This window comes from Helicoverpa armigera, chromosome 13 (genome assembly GCF_030705265.1).
Source record: "Helicoverpa armigera isolate CAAS_96S chromosome 13, ASM3070526v1, whole genome shotgun sequence".
NCBI classification, from domain to species: Eukaryota; Metazoa; Arthropoda; class Insecta; order Lepidoptera; family Noctuidae; genus Helicoverpa; species Helicoverpa armigera.
Genome location: NC_087132.1, coordinates 665152 through 680280, shown reverse-complemented (window position 1 = coordinate 680280; position 15129 = coordinate 665152). Strand labels below are relative to the sequence as shown.

Genomic DNA, 15129 nt, shown 5'->3' with positions numbered 1-15129 from the left:
CAGACACAATGCCTTAAATATGTCCCTGTAATCTGGTAGGCCTTTGAACTCAGGGTTTTACGTTTCGACCCAAAAATGTCTCAATAAGCGATTCATTTGTCAATGCCAAAGAGAAGAGAAAATAAAATGGGTTACAAAGTTGAAATTTTGGTGAAAGCTCTTTGGTCGGAAGGTGTAAATAGCAATATTTGTGGCGGAGCGACCCCGCACGTCCGATATGCATGACTGGGCTGTGCTCACTGAAGTTGAAGTGCGTGCTACACTCAACATCGGGACCAAGTCATCATTGTATATGGTTTTATCGAACATTTCACTTTAAAGTACAAAGTTTTGGCAAAATAAATAATTTTAAAATATCTAAAAGTTACAGAAAATAAACAACTACTAGGGACTTTTAGGAAAAAATCTTTTCGCTACTGAACGGTAACTAATTTAGATACCAAGATAAATTGTAACGAACGTGTTTATCAAAAGCTCATTCAAATAATTCTGTTCCTAATCACGTATGTAGTTAGGTTTCAAATTGGCTTCCCAACGTCTAGAAACATCATTATAAGCAATTTGTAGGTGGGAGGATTTTATTCCAACGCCATTTCTGTTATCAAAGAAATTCTATCTCTTATTCCGATTCCGTCACGCCAATTTTATCCTTGTTACCATGGCAACGGGAGAAATAAAAAAATGTTATCTGCAAGAATTTTTATATAAGCCAAGATAGGGTCTCAAATATACGAGTATTTGGAGTCGGTAAAGGTGAAGGTGGATTAACTATGTATGAAGGCATTAGTGCTGGCTTCTAGTGTCGGTAATACAAGAAATGTTGTTTCAATAGATGATTTTCGGTATCTAATACTCGTAACATTATGGTTTTATTTTCTGAAAGGGTCGACAGGGTTGTGGGTACTTAGAGAGCCCTACATTTTATCCAATTCTTTTATATGTTATATACATTGGCCTATACATAAATGATTTTGTTGGCCATCCGAGAAATAATCTAGTTTTGGATCAAGCAGGAAATTTAACCTAAGCCTCTGAGTTAAAAATAATTACTTACTAATTGTAGACAAAAAAAAACTTTTATTATGATAAAGAAATGAGTGAGGGGAATTTGGAAATCTAGTGAAGCTTGTTCAGAGCTTAGACCACCAATTGAGCATTATAATGGCCTTAGTTTTTACAGCAAAAATATATAAAGAAGTTCCCTTTTTTACATTTCCTTTATCTTTGATTCCAAGAAAAGGGATTACAAGTGCTCAGGAAATGTTATTTAAAGAAAATCTCTATCTACTTGGTTAGGTGCGTTTTCTTTCAGATTCCGATTTCTCAAACCTTTTATTTGTTAGCAAACAAATTAAAACTTCCGAAATCAATTTGATATTTATAAATAAGGGGTAGGAATAAGATTGGTCGTCTCTGACAAACTTATCTTTACTTAGAGCTGTAAATAAAATTCTAAATTAATTTAGGTACAAATTCAGATCTTTTTTAAGGTCAATCTTAGGTACTCACAAAACTTGTTCCAATGAAATATTTTGAACTCCAATCATTTATATTTGACAAGATGTAGACATGCATGTATTAGTCTAGCTATCAAGAAATTTAAATACATTCCCACCTAATTAGATTATTTCTCTATAAAAATTACCTTTTAAACCAAAGAAAACAACATCAAACAGAAGGAAAATGTACGGTTTCCTTGATAACCCTTTTTACCTTCACACAATAACTTTGCAGTCAAACAAACATCAATAGCAATTGATAGAACGACAACACAAAGATTTTCTATGTATTATAGAGATAGAGGTTTTTATCCTTATGTGAAACCCGTGGATAAGGAATTCATAGAAACTGAATCAGGCTGCGGAAAACTGATTTGTTGGTGAAGGGGTGTAAGTACGTATTAAACCACCATGGATTTTTTGTAGCTATATATGGTTGTGTTGTATTTATCAATAATATGATAAAACTGAATAGTTTGTTTACTCATAAGGATCTGGTCGTCTACATTGAACTACATTGAAAAAATCTTTTGATGCAAGGAAGGTTAAAGGTTAGACGCTTTTCTCAACCCGTTGGCTAGAGAATATTTTTATTTTCGTTATCCACAATAATTCTCATTATATTCGAATAAAAATCCGAAAATGTCCTCGTGTAGGTAATAGTTCAAACCACGACCAATAACTCGAAGGCTTAAGGATTACAATCCTATATCTTTTTTTACGAGCCCCAAAAAAATACCAAATCGATTCCCCGATAGCGCGGAGGGTAGTAATGTGAACTACGGACGCAGGTGGCCTTGGGTGCTATTCTGATAAATGTCAATGTCGAATTTACGATCGAAGTCGAGTCGAGCGAAGCTTCGCACACGCGTTCGGCTTATTTCGGCATTATTCGGCTCTATTCGGTAAGCCGACGACTGGAACCGACTTGCGGCGTGCTTTGGCCAGATTTGCGAGGTATTCCGAATTGATTGGTTGCTAGATTGAGGGTTCTAAGTATTTTGGAGCTATTGCAGGCTGTGGTGAGTGATTGATAGCGGTTTCACTGAGGAGTTGGTTTACCTTTGAAGTAACACTATAAGCAAACTAAGTAAGTAAGAAAAATTGAAGTTTATCATAGATAAAAACTCGAAATACTTAATATCGGATAGACACAAGGTCAAATGTTTAGAAACAAAATGGTAATCGAGTTAACCTTCTGACCTTCTAAGCCCCGGGTCGTATTATAAATCCGTTGAAAAAATGTAGCATTTCTTTTCTCCAGCAAAAAATCTCTAACAATACTTGAAATATCCCCGAAGAAACCGTTTTGATACAAAAAACTAAACGACGAATAATTTATCTTACAAATTCGGACAGATAGGCGTAAGTTGCCTTTATCGTGGACAAATCTAAATAAGGCAATAAAGAAAAAACTATCCATACCATTGGTATATTTTTCGGATACAAAACAACCGTAACTCACCGGAATAGGTACCCTTAGCATCCGTTATGATTCCAGCCCAAAAATAATAATAACACTTATTAGATTTACTTCTCAAAGCATTCAAATTCAAAAAAAACTTTGTTTCGAGTACTTTATGAAAATAAATGAGAATAACAAGGGGTAACAAGTTAAAAGGACGGTGGGTAATGAAAATATCAGAAAAACAAGTGTCATTAACGGCCGAGTTTTATCTCGAAAAACTTTGTGACAAATTAAGAAAGGAGCTCCCTTTCGGGGGCTAATGGAAAATACGTTTTGCTTGGAGATAAAAAGTTTACGAACTGAGTTCCGGTGGACGTGGCCGGGTTCGACAGAAAGCATCGGACTTCAGATTTATAGACTGCGATCCGAACATTTGTAGCGAAGTTTTGAGAGTTCAATAACTTCCGAACGCTGGAAATGTGCTGCGCATTGTAAATGTCCGTCGTTTGCTTATTTAGGAGCGCGTCTGACGGCGCGGTCTGACGGTCTGACGTTATGTATGATAAGCGATTGTTATACATGTTGGGTATCGCAATGCGGTCTTCGCTTCCAATCATATTCTTTTACATAATCCAGATCCTTATATCCTAGATATTTCAGCGAATTTCGGTCAAATCAAGAAATGTTTTAATTTTTTTTTTTACTATGCTGCATATACCTAGTTTTGTGTGTTAGCAAAAATGAATAGCTCGATGTCTTGATTATACTTAGGTAGCAAAAGTGGGTTGAGCTATGTATGTTTATGAGTCGTGTTCTATAATAATGTATTTTCAGCAATGTTTTTCAACAAAATTTTCAGAGCAACAACATTTATTTCGGTATCTAAGGTAGCCATGACAGTCTACGGTTGGTAGGTACCTACTGTACTAGTGAGTTCTTTTTATTTTTAATTTCGAATGATTAAGTAATATAATAAGCTCTTAAAGCCAAGATTATGGCCTACCAAGAAATCAAACCCTCATTTATTTCTGGAATTATTCAAATAAGTGGATAAGTTGAAACGCTCGAAGCAAACGTTGTGCAAGTTTGAAGCTCATATGAGTTTAGTACCGGGAATCGCGTTCAACTTCACAATATGATTTGCGAGTCACGGACTGTCACCTTATTGTTGGCTAAGCTGAGTTAGTGCTTGTTTTGTACATGCGATCTTGTTTCTTTAATTGTTTGAACTTGATTTTGGTGACATTTTAAAAAAAGCTGGGAACATGTTCAATTAGAAAGGTAATTTGAAAGTATCAAGGCATGCCGTGTATAGCAATAAATATGTTTTGTTCTGACCATAGCTATTAAAAAGATTAATATAATGACTTCGCTAAATGAATGCCTCAAAACCTCGATCTGATATCAAACTGAGGTTGAATTTAGTGTCAATGACTTCAACCCCATAACTCTTCAACAATTCAAATACATTTAAGGTTTCGTGACGTTAGTCAATAAACAAAACAGCTTAACGTTAGTATTAAATTAACGAGCACACGTCCATTACGAGTCCCGTCGGGTCAAATTAGCCAGGTTATCAGAAAACCGTCTAATGTGCCTACTCGTAACTCTTGTTAATGTCTTTATTGGTCGTAATATATGGTCCAGACTTTGAGACTATTAAAGGAATGGCAAAAGGATTCGTTTTATTACCCACACCCCATTATAATCAGGCACGTAGTATATTGTGTAGAGAAAATCGAAGTAATATGTTATATTTCTTTTGAAAATGAGGCTTAGTGCCTTTTTGTATGAGCTTGTAAGTTCTAGTATCAAATGTGAGCAACAGTTGTAGTAGTAGTAGTTGTTCGTAGACTCGTAAATTATAAGTTTCGTAAGAATGTTCAAGTGCAGCATGATTTCTGATTAGCTGAATAATTGGATGCTTCTATAATATGTAGGTCACTGCTCGTCTATGAATCGACAAAAAGTAGAAGAGTACGAAAATATACCATGGCACACAAAATATAATACCAATCACAAAATAATACATACTTATAACAGATAAAATCCACCTACAGAACGAAAAAGGGCCCTCGAAAAAATGTCTCGTCATAAAAATAGGCAACTACTAACAATATACTTGACAATATCAGCGATATCACATAAAGAGTGGCTGCCTAACGGGGCCGGTCAAACAAACCCTTTGGACCTCTTAATTTGGCTGATATATAAGGGCTTTAGGATCTCACATATACATAATAAATTCGACGTACGTGATGGTACCGAAGCTATCTATAACACGACTAAATAGAAATGCTCTTATCGTGAGGGTAATATATTTGTAGGCATTTCGGATCGGTATTGTCACGCGAGCACGATTCGAGGGTCCGTTTTATAGTTCTTGAGTGTAAAAGATTTAAATAAAATCTCTTTGTTATGCTTTGATTGTTATGAATGGAACATTTGTAGTAAATGGCTTGTTTTATATAGCATTTGAAAATAAATCGCATGTATTTTCTCGTTTTAAACTTTATTTCGAAAATAGTATTTCTTTTTTGATCTTTTAATATTATAGTTTCTTTTAATTTTATCGGTGGACATAAAAAATATTTTTAAAACAATGACATCAATTACTTAAAGAAAAGCTTATTAGTGAACATGTTGACTTTTTTTAAATATATATTTTTTTTGTATTTTATGTTCATTACTTTGATATTTTGATTGCAGCCGACTTCAATAAATATATTTTTCAAATCAAGCCACCTTAATACCAACTTACCGACGAAGAAATCAGTTCGAGAGTTATCCACAAAATGTACTGGTCATGGTAGTATTTTGTCAAGAAATCTTTGCAAGTGTAAACCGATTAGTATTCTGTTTCGAGTGGACAGTGGTCGAGGTTCACACGCCAGCAGAATGTCCGGCGACTGGTAAATATGTGGCGGTGAAAATTGAAAACACGTAGCACTGTGCAGTCAATTGGGTTTGTACATGCCCGTGGTTGTTATTTATATACCTATTTGGATTATTAATTAAGTAAATTTTTTGTCCATTTTTACAGTTTTGTAGCTTTTGCATGGGCAAAAGCTACAACGTTGTTTCTTTATACCAATAATTAGTAACTTTTTACTGGAGTATATTTCAAAGAATAATTTTGGATGTAAAAGGGAAGTGAATACGCACAAAAAGTTTTTGTTGTAATAACCTTTTTAAGACACATTTTTATTTGAAACACAGAGTTTTTTAAGTTTTAATTAAAAAAATATTTTTTTTGTTAATAAAGCACAAACTCTTGCAAATAGTGTAGTAAAATCTTATGATTCTTTTAATTAATTTTGGTTCATAACAAACGACACGAAATACAAATGACCTCCGCTTTGAACATGATAGTATCCAACTTATAACGAGGTTTAAAGTTTAGTTTCACAAAACAAACTCGACAGCTGCAAATATGATCTCAGCTACATTTTTAATTAAAGAACAATTAGTTTCAGTTCTTGTAAATAAGTCGTAACTCTCAGACTGCTAGACTAAACAAAACAAACAAATTCTTAGTACTTACTCATTAAATTCTATCTGACTTTGAAAACTTGCTATTTTGAACTGATTAAGAATTGTTCTTACATGAAAGGGCTATCAATAAAATAATATATTACTGTCTGTTGTTTACGATCTTCTGTTTCATTCGAATATGTGGAAAAAAAATTGAGATTGTAAACTTTGCGGAGGTTTCCGAAATAATCCTATAACATCCTGAAAAATAAATGCAATCTTTTATTATTTGCCTGTCATTTGTTAATGACTGAAGACTGAACTGATTGACATTTTTAACGCCTTTTAATGTAACTGTATTCCCATTTTCAAATAAATCCTTTGAGATTGAGTTCTTTCCTTTTTAGGGTTCCGTAGCCAAAATGGCAAAAACGGAACCCTTATAGTTTCGTCATGTCCGTCTGTCCGTCTGTCCGTCTGTCCGTCTGTCACAGCCGATTTACTCGGAAACTATAAGTACTACAGTGATGAAATTTGATGGGAATATGTGTTGTATGAACCGCTACAAAAATATGACACTAAATAGTAAAAAAAAGAATTGGGGGTGGGGCCCCCCATACATGTAACTGAGGGATGAAATTTTTTTTTTCGATGTACATACCCGTGTGGGGTATCAATGGAAAGGTCTTTTAAAATGATATAAAGTTTTCTAAAAAACATTTTTCTTAAAGTGAACGGTTTTTGAGATATCAGCTCTCAAAGTCGTAAAAAGTATGTCCCCCCCCCCTCTATTTTTATAACTACGGGGTATAAAATTCTAAAAAAAATAGAGGTGATGCATGCTAATTAACTCTTTCAACGATTTTTGGTTTGATCAAAGTATCTCTTATAGTTTTTGAGATAGGTTGATTTAACTGTAATTTACGGAACCCTTCGTGCACGAGTCCGACTCGCACTTGGCCGGTTTTATAGTAAGTATTATGAAAACCTGCACTAAACAATTCTCATGAAACTAGCACAGCATCTAAATAGGACATAAGAACACTTACAAGTTTACCATGACACACTCGCTGGAGTGCGAACTCATTTTTATGTGAAAACTATGGAGTGGCGAAGTTTTTCGGCTCAGCAGCGAATGTCAGAACTTTCCTCTATTACGTACAACAGCTGAAATAAAGAGGCTTAACGTGTGTGTTTCTGATATTTCCTTACGTGGGAATATGAGATAATCTGCCTGTGAAATCCTGAAATGTTCAAGTTTTATTTTATTATGGGTTGCAATAAGGATCATGGGGATTATTTACAGAATAGCTTCTACCAAAAGTTGCATGCTCGTCTCGTAGCTACTTCGCACACCCGGATTAAAGTAGACTATAGCCTTCATTGATTAATGGGTATTCTAACACTAAAAGATTTGTTCCGGTGTTCAAACAAATTCTTCAGCTTTAGGTATAATATTAATACACTCAATAAAGCGGTCAAAACTCCATATCCCTGGATGATTCCTAGAATATTTTTTATTTAACTGCGAAAATATATGCATTAACCAGATAGGATAAGTCATCACCACTAGCAGTCAACAGTCGTAACGTGAAAGTATAAGGTTCATCATAAATTCATGTTCTTTCAGTAAAGTCTGTCTGTATCCTAAATCTCCTATAGCGGGTCTGCTGGAGGAGATTTGAACATTGTTATACTGTTACGCCTATCTCCATGTATTCACCACATTTAAATAAATAAAGGAACACAGCTCTACATTTATATCCTACATAGATTTTTATTTTATTTGCAACCGTCATCCACCTTTTAAACTCCAAACAAATAAAAAGATCTTTCACTACTTTAAAACTCAGAACATAATTAAAACTATCCATTCATTCTACGAAACTCGGTACAAAAGGACGTCCGTAACGTCACTCGCTCGCTACTTGCATGCAATCGTCAGTGCATCGGCATGCATAGCGTGACGACGCAAATGACGTAATTATGCTGGCATGCATGCGAGTGCATTTGCATCATAGTGACTGATGTGAATAGTGGACGGGGTTTAACGGGGCTCATTGATGTTTTGAGATTTCTGGCATTTGAGTGAAGTATGATGGAGTCATTAGTTAGGTCGGTATTGCACTTGTGAATATAAGTGTTGCATGTATCCATGAGCGGAGATAATGGAAACCATTTGATTATCGGCCTTTTATATTGTTATTGCACGGTACCTACACTCTTCTAATATTCTATTTCCATACAGAAAGAATGAGTGTTAATCACAATGCTCGTTAGGGATTGGTCATTTCAGATTTTAAAGTAAAAGTTTAGAATACTTGTAGGTATTACCTAATACCTCATACTCGAGAGTTTGGTGATATAAACATTAGTTAGAGTATCTGAGCTATACTTATGTAAATCACCAGCATTATAATTCAGAGACCTCAAGAGAATTACAAGGTTTTTTACGTACACAGCATAAAATGTTTGTGCCAAGAAATGAAGCCTAAAAATAGACTTAAACCCACAGTCTACGACAGTCTAAGACCTAGTATTAATTCTATCGATGGCGTGTAATAAATAAATCGCTATATAATTTATGGGAGCCGATGATAAGGCAAGCTCGCTATTAGCTCGTCGTGTGTTATTACCACACAAAACGCTCCGGTAAGCTGACTTTGTTCGATACCGATTTATTGGACAACATTTACTATTCTATTTATTAAGTATATTGATAATTATTGGTATTTTCTTTTCGGTTATAATTGTGGCTGTGGATGAAATCTTTTGTTTGACTGTCAGTTGTTTTGTGTTATTTTAATAGGCTATTAACAAATCTGAAGTCATGGGTGGGGAAACCGCACGATACAACTAGTTTACGTAAATATATTTCACAGTTATTCAAGCAATTACTAGTATGCTAGATAAATGAGGGGTTAAATGATCCAAATTTATTACAAAAAGGTTAAATATCGCGCTAATTAAAAGTTTGTACATTAGTTATTTAGTGCCCAAACAGTTTTACTTAGTAACCTCTATATCAAACGATTTAGTCTGATATAGCTAAATGCTGGGCTACATTAATATTCTCATTCCGGAGAATTAATAATATCAGTAGTTTCGACAGTTAGATAGATTTAATTTTAATCTGCAACAGCTGCACCAGATGTTTAAATTATACAGGTACCTACTTTTTTCATTAATCATTCTATTGATTGGTTATCATCATCCTTCTACCCGTATACCAATATCATTTGGGGTCGGTTCATTAGCGATAAACGAATAAAAAATAGTCAAAATAAGAAAAATATCAGCAAGCTAATCTTTTATTTTTCAATCAACTTAACACGATTACTGAAAATAATAAAACAAACACGGTATTTAATTTACCTACTGATAAAATTCTCACGTTAAACTTACAGTGCTTTCACACTGGCAGATTTTCCGCTTGGTTTCTCCTGGCCTGGCCCGTCGACGGCGACACCATTTTGTTCGTTCGGGCGGGCATCGTGCGTAAACACGACAGACAACAAACAATTGACAACTACCGGTATTAAAGATGACGTTTAAAACCAAGCAACAGCTTTTTTCCGCACGAAATGTGTTACGAGTACCTATGCGCTCAGTTGTAACGTGCGATAAAAATTGGCTAGTGTGAAAGCGCTGTTAGTATCCTCGTGTATCGTATTTCCTTAAGAAATTCCGATACTACATTATTCAGTATTCAATACAAGAATAGAAATCGGATGAGTACTGTCAGATCTATTGAGAAAAGAAATGTTCTTTCATAATTCCTACACGAGCACGTGTAAATAGAGATTATTTCGTATTATGAATCTAATACCAATGTTTGGTGAATATCTAGAATCGCTTTAGCGAATAATTTTCCCTTTTGAGTGAGATTTCTTTGGAAGACTGAGGATTATCAAATGACCCTTTCCACTTTGAGAGGTAGTGATACATAACATTCATTCTAGAGTATTCTACCCTGCGTATACCAGGGCTGTGGTAACTTTTTGAACAAACCACAGCAGGCTCACACAATAGATATTTATAAGCAACTCTTCCGAAACATGGGAACAACATTGTGACCCATCCAGGGACCAACCGCGCCAAGTGTTGAAAGAAAGAAAAGAACGAAAGAACTCAAGCGTCTTCTCCCACATCTAAACTTTTATAACAATTCCTAATCCTATACAATTTGCACGATAATTTCATTTCAAACCGCATACAATTAAATCTTCATACACAAACGTCTTGCATATCAAATAAACGACAAATACATCTCAGTCTATGGATGCGGACACAGACGTCTCAAGTGTGACAAAGTGATTAAATCTAACGGACGGCAGTGTCAATGATGTTCTCAGAATCTGGTGCAATGCACAAAGGAGTTTAGACTTGCTAATATGAATGCAGATATAACAGGTTATTCGAAGAACGATCAGGGTTTGTATTAGTTTTGTTGTTTAACTGCGGATTTTATATAAATTATGTATCTCAAGTTTCAATCTCTAATCGAAAAAAACAACGGATGGATTAGTTATTTTAATACGCAAATAATCTGTCACATATTAAACTCTGCATAAACCACTTTTTTAAATCTTTTAACATAATATTTAGAGCAGTAAATAGGTAAAAGAAAGTTCGAATTCAAATAGTGAAAATTATGACGACAAGCGTGTGTGACATTTTTTAATCCTAATAATTCCTGACATTAGCACTACATTAAAACAGTTTAGTTTTGTAAAACCCCTTAGTATAGATTTCCCCATACTTTAATCTACTTTGCGAAAAAGTGCGACATTCATTCACATCACTGTGCAGTCATAAAATGCAGCTGTCGTAAAAAGTTTTAAGAAAACGAATGCAGCCTCATTCGCCATTCTTCTCTTTGTACAAAAGTCTATTTTGACGCTTTTTCCTCATCTCATTCTTTCACATCTGTCCATTATCGTCTATTCTAATTTCTTACGCCAGTTTTAGGTGCGCCATTATTAGCTAGACTTGAAAACGTGAATTCTAGAATTCTATCTTAAAATGCGCGTTAGTATCTACGTTGAGAAACTTTTTTCAAACATACCAAAAAATGCAGGCGCCTTAGATGCTATGCCTAGTACTTACAAAGTTTCTTTTTCATATTTCCAACTGATGTTGCGAAAATATACTTTTAGTATTACCTTCAAGCATGAACTCAACACTTTTCATGGTCACCTCTGTAGCTAGGTACATTATATTGACAACAATTTTTTCTCGCTCAAACTAAGCAGCTACAAATAATACCTATTCATTCACATTACTTAGTTTTTCAGGTGTATGCATCTGCGTCCCACAATAATTTATCTGGAGATGGCCGCGGTTGGGTACATAAATCAAGTTGCGTTTTTCACGCGCGGGTACGGGAAGGGAAGTGAAGGGTTATACGGGATCTGAGTTGGGGCAGACACGGCCGGCATCTTTAGGGTTAGAATGTGGTGTCAGTTGAGTTAGTTAAGTATGTTGTTGGTGCATTTGTTTAATTAATGATGTGTGTTTGGGGTGGGAAATTGAGGCTGTGTTTTAGTACCTGTCATTATTTACTTTGTGCAGATGAACTTTATGTCTCAATAAAATACTGTTGTTGGTTTGAATGACAGGTCTAAATAAAAGTAACGGTTATGTAGTTTCATAGAAACGGCATATTTACCAGACTGAACCAAAAATATGGCTATATATTTTCAGTTTTGTCACGGGGTGAGCCATTGACAGCAACAGCTGTCTGATATGAAAATATCAAGAAAAAAAAGTGGTGAGTAAAATCAAAAAATATTTCAACTAAAACAAAATCTAGTTTTTTTTTTATACTAGGAGCTATTAATCACAGTTACATCACGATCGCCTACAATTCCTACCCGTACGTTTTTAACCGGACAACGAACCGTCAGACAAAATGCTCGCACGTGTAAAAACGAGACCGGCCGCCGTTTATAACTTATTTGTTGACCCATGGGCCACAAATAACAACATATAAAAATACACATAAATAAGTGAATTACATGAGTCAGCGTTTTCTGGGAATCTTATTTTTTTCGAAGTTAAACAATTTGCCCGTGTTTATTTTCCTGTTTTCTCTGAATAAACACGCAATCCGCAATCCTTTTTTTTGGCAACGTCATAATTATATTTTCCAAGTGGAAACTGCATTGTAACAATAATCCACAAAAACCGACAGTATTGTAGTTATTCAGCGTAAATATTCTCCACAAACGAGGAATTTCATCTTGTATCTTATGCCAAGAAATAATGAACATAAATTGTTTCCTGTCTTGGTCCACAAAAACTAGAGAGTACTGCATAGTGCCAAAGTAAACCACCAACTGAGAAATAACCACATTTCATAACCTTATAGAGCATGTTTATTTCTTTAACTTCTTAAAATGTATCATCTTCTTACTATGTATCAGCAGTCCATGCACATTTTTTAAAGTTGCCCTCGATTTCTCAGGGTTCTCATCTTCAAGCCCTGGACCTAATGGCAATGGGACTATTTGGGAAGGACACGCTTTTAAATAAAAAAAGAATTGTTCAAATCGGTTGGCAGAGGTATGGAACAAATATAAAAAATACAACCATCCGAATTAAGAATCTCCTTCTTTTTGGGAAGTCGGTTAAAAGTATGAGCGAGAATAATGAAATTTCAAATATTGAAACTTTTTATTACATACTAACAATGCATGTATGGTTTGTAAATTGGCGCTCAAATATGTTTCAAAAAATACATTGCAACAAATATTTAACAAGGGAATCGTGGATAGTGGCAATTTCCCCTATTAGTCGATTTCACATTTTATTGTAACACATTTTTAGATTCACGGAAATTGGGATACATTCTGTTTTAGTTTTATATTGAATGAAATTGAACACTTTTCCAGAGTGCTATATTTTCCAGTTAAAAATAGCTTTTTTTCTGTTTTGTCACAAAGTTTTTGGGTATCATAAATTCATTGTATACAACAAACTACTAGTTATAAATCTGGTCCCATATACATACGCTGCTAGTTGACGATAATTTTAATTTATTTAAACTTTTTTTCACAGGATTTATCCTATAACTTACAATATAACGCCTTATGTAACACCTATATATTCAGACAATTTATTAACCTTTACTGGTCTCTGAAACACTACAATATTTTTGTAATCAGTTCCCGGGGTTCACGCAATTGAACTACACAAACTCTACAGCTTTATTATGAATATGAATTCACTGACTTAGCACTACAATAATTAGCTGTGAGCTAATTTCCTCACCCGTACCTACCAGATGCTAACCCGCATTCCAGCCAAACTTAATTCCAAGTAGTAAACTACGAACTCTGCCAAACCCATTAAGTTCTTGAACATAATGTTACTAACTTTTCCATTACAGTTTCTTTAAGCCGCGAGAACAACACAGAAGCAAATAAAACATTATTAGCATAATTTTTACCGCAGACTCTCTGCTTGGTATTTGGTACTGTTGCTCAATTTACGCTAAAACTAAAAACCTGGTGAGATTTTTGGCTTGGAGATAGTGGTTGTCTGGCGATATCTGTTCATCACCTTAGGATATGGATAGCCAGTGTTTATCCGGGACTCGAGATGCTAGAAAGAGGGATGAAAGTATGCTGGTGAAAGCTTTATCTCTCGCCTATATTTAATGATTTATCCAGCCTTAAGTAACGAGTAGCGCTAGCGCGCCTTAATAAAGATTGGCCTGATAGCCCGTTCTAAGTTATTAAACCCCAAGCTAACCAGACATTACGCACAACAAAAGTCTAGGTTTAAACATTATAAAAGGCCCATAAATTGCCTACCAGCCATTATTACTTTTAGTCAAAACTCCGGCCCCACTCTGGCTTAATTCAAATTTATTTTTATTGTGAACGTAAAATGATTGTTTAGCCGAATGACTGCTAATGTTGCGTGCTAATAATGTTGCAAAAATTTACAAATTATTATGTTATTATGACTGTTTTATGGGCCGTTTGTATTTTGAGGTTTTTGTGGTGTAAATTATTTAACGTTTGGCTCATAAATTTTCAGACATATTTTATAATGGACTGTAGCCCTCAATACAAAAAAAAAATGTGATATTTATCTGATTTGAATATAGTTTACAGAATAAGATTAGGTGTATAACATAAGAGTGATAAATAATGCCTATTTTATTGCATTATTGAAACGCCTCCACCGCTTACAGGTAGATACCGACATTTTGCTTTCTAACCAATCCCAAAATTGGCTTTCTTTAAATTGCAAATAAAAAAAAAACATTAATTTTGCAAAACAAATACCAATCCTGCATACATAAAAACAATTCTAATTGTATCTTAAACAAACAAACCGTTTTCCCTTCACACAAAATTACATATAACCCACAAACAATACACAGCAGTGTATAATGTGTATGCTGACCAAAACAACGCCGGATAAAAACATAATAAAAGTATAACCGTATTAGAATTTGGGGAATAAAAAAATAAAGCTGCAAATAAAAGTATAAACGGGGACAAAAATAATATTCAATTTGGCATCGCTGCGTAAGGGCGAGTTCATAAAGTTGCGCTATGGGTACTTGTTATGGGGTCATGGGGGAACATGCAAAGCGCGCCAAAAATGTAGGTATGATGTACTGGGGTTCATGGCACGAAGTTAGTGCGGTATTTTGAGATGTACCTAATGGGTGTTTAGATAATGCCCACTTAAAATTAGCACATCGTTGTCATTCATGATGATCAAAAG

The 15129-nt window shown here is 34.7% G+C and overlaps 1 long non-coding RNA gene across 1 annotated transcript in view; it reads left to right on the top strand.

Moving 5' to 3' along the window:
* LOC135117735 (uncharacterized) overlaps nt 1-15129 on the top strand; it is a 283146-nt gene that overhangs the window by 106358 nt on the left and 161659 nt on the right. The gene's annotated exons all lie outside the window — the stretch shown is intronic.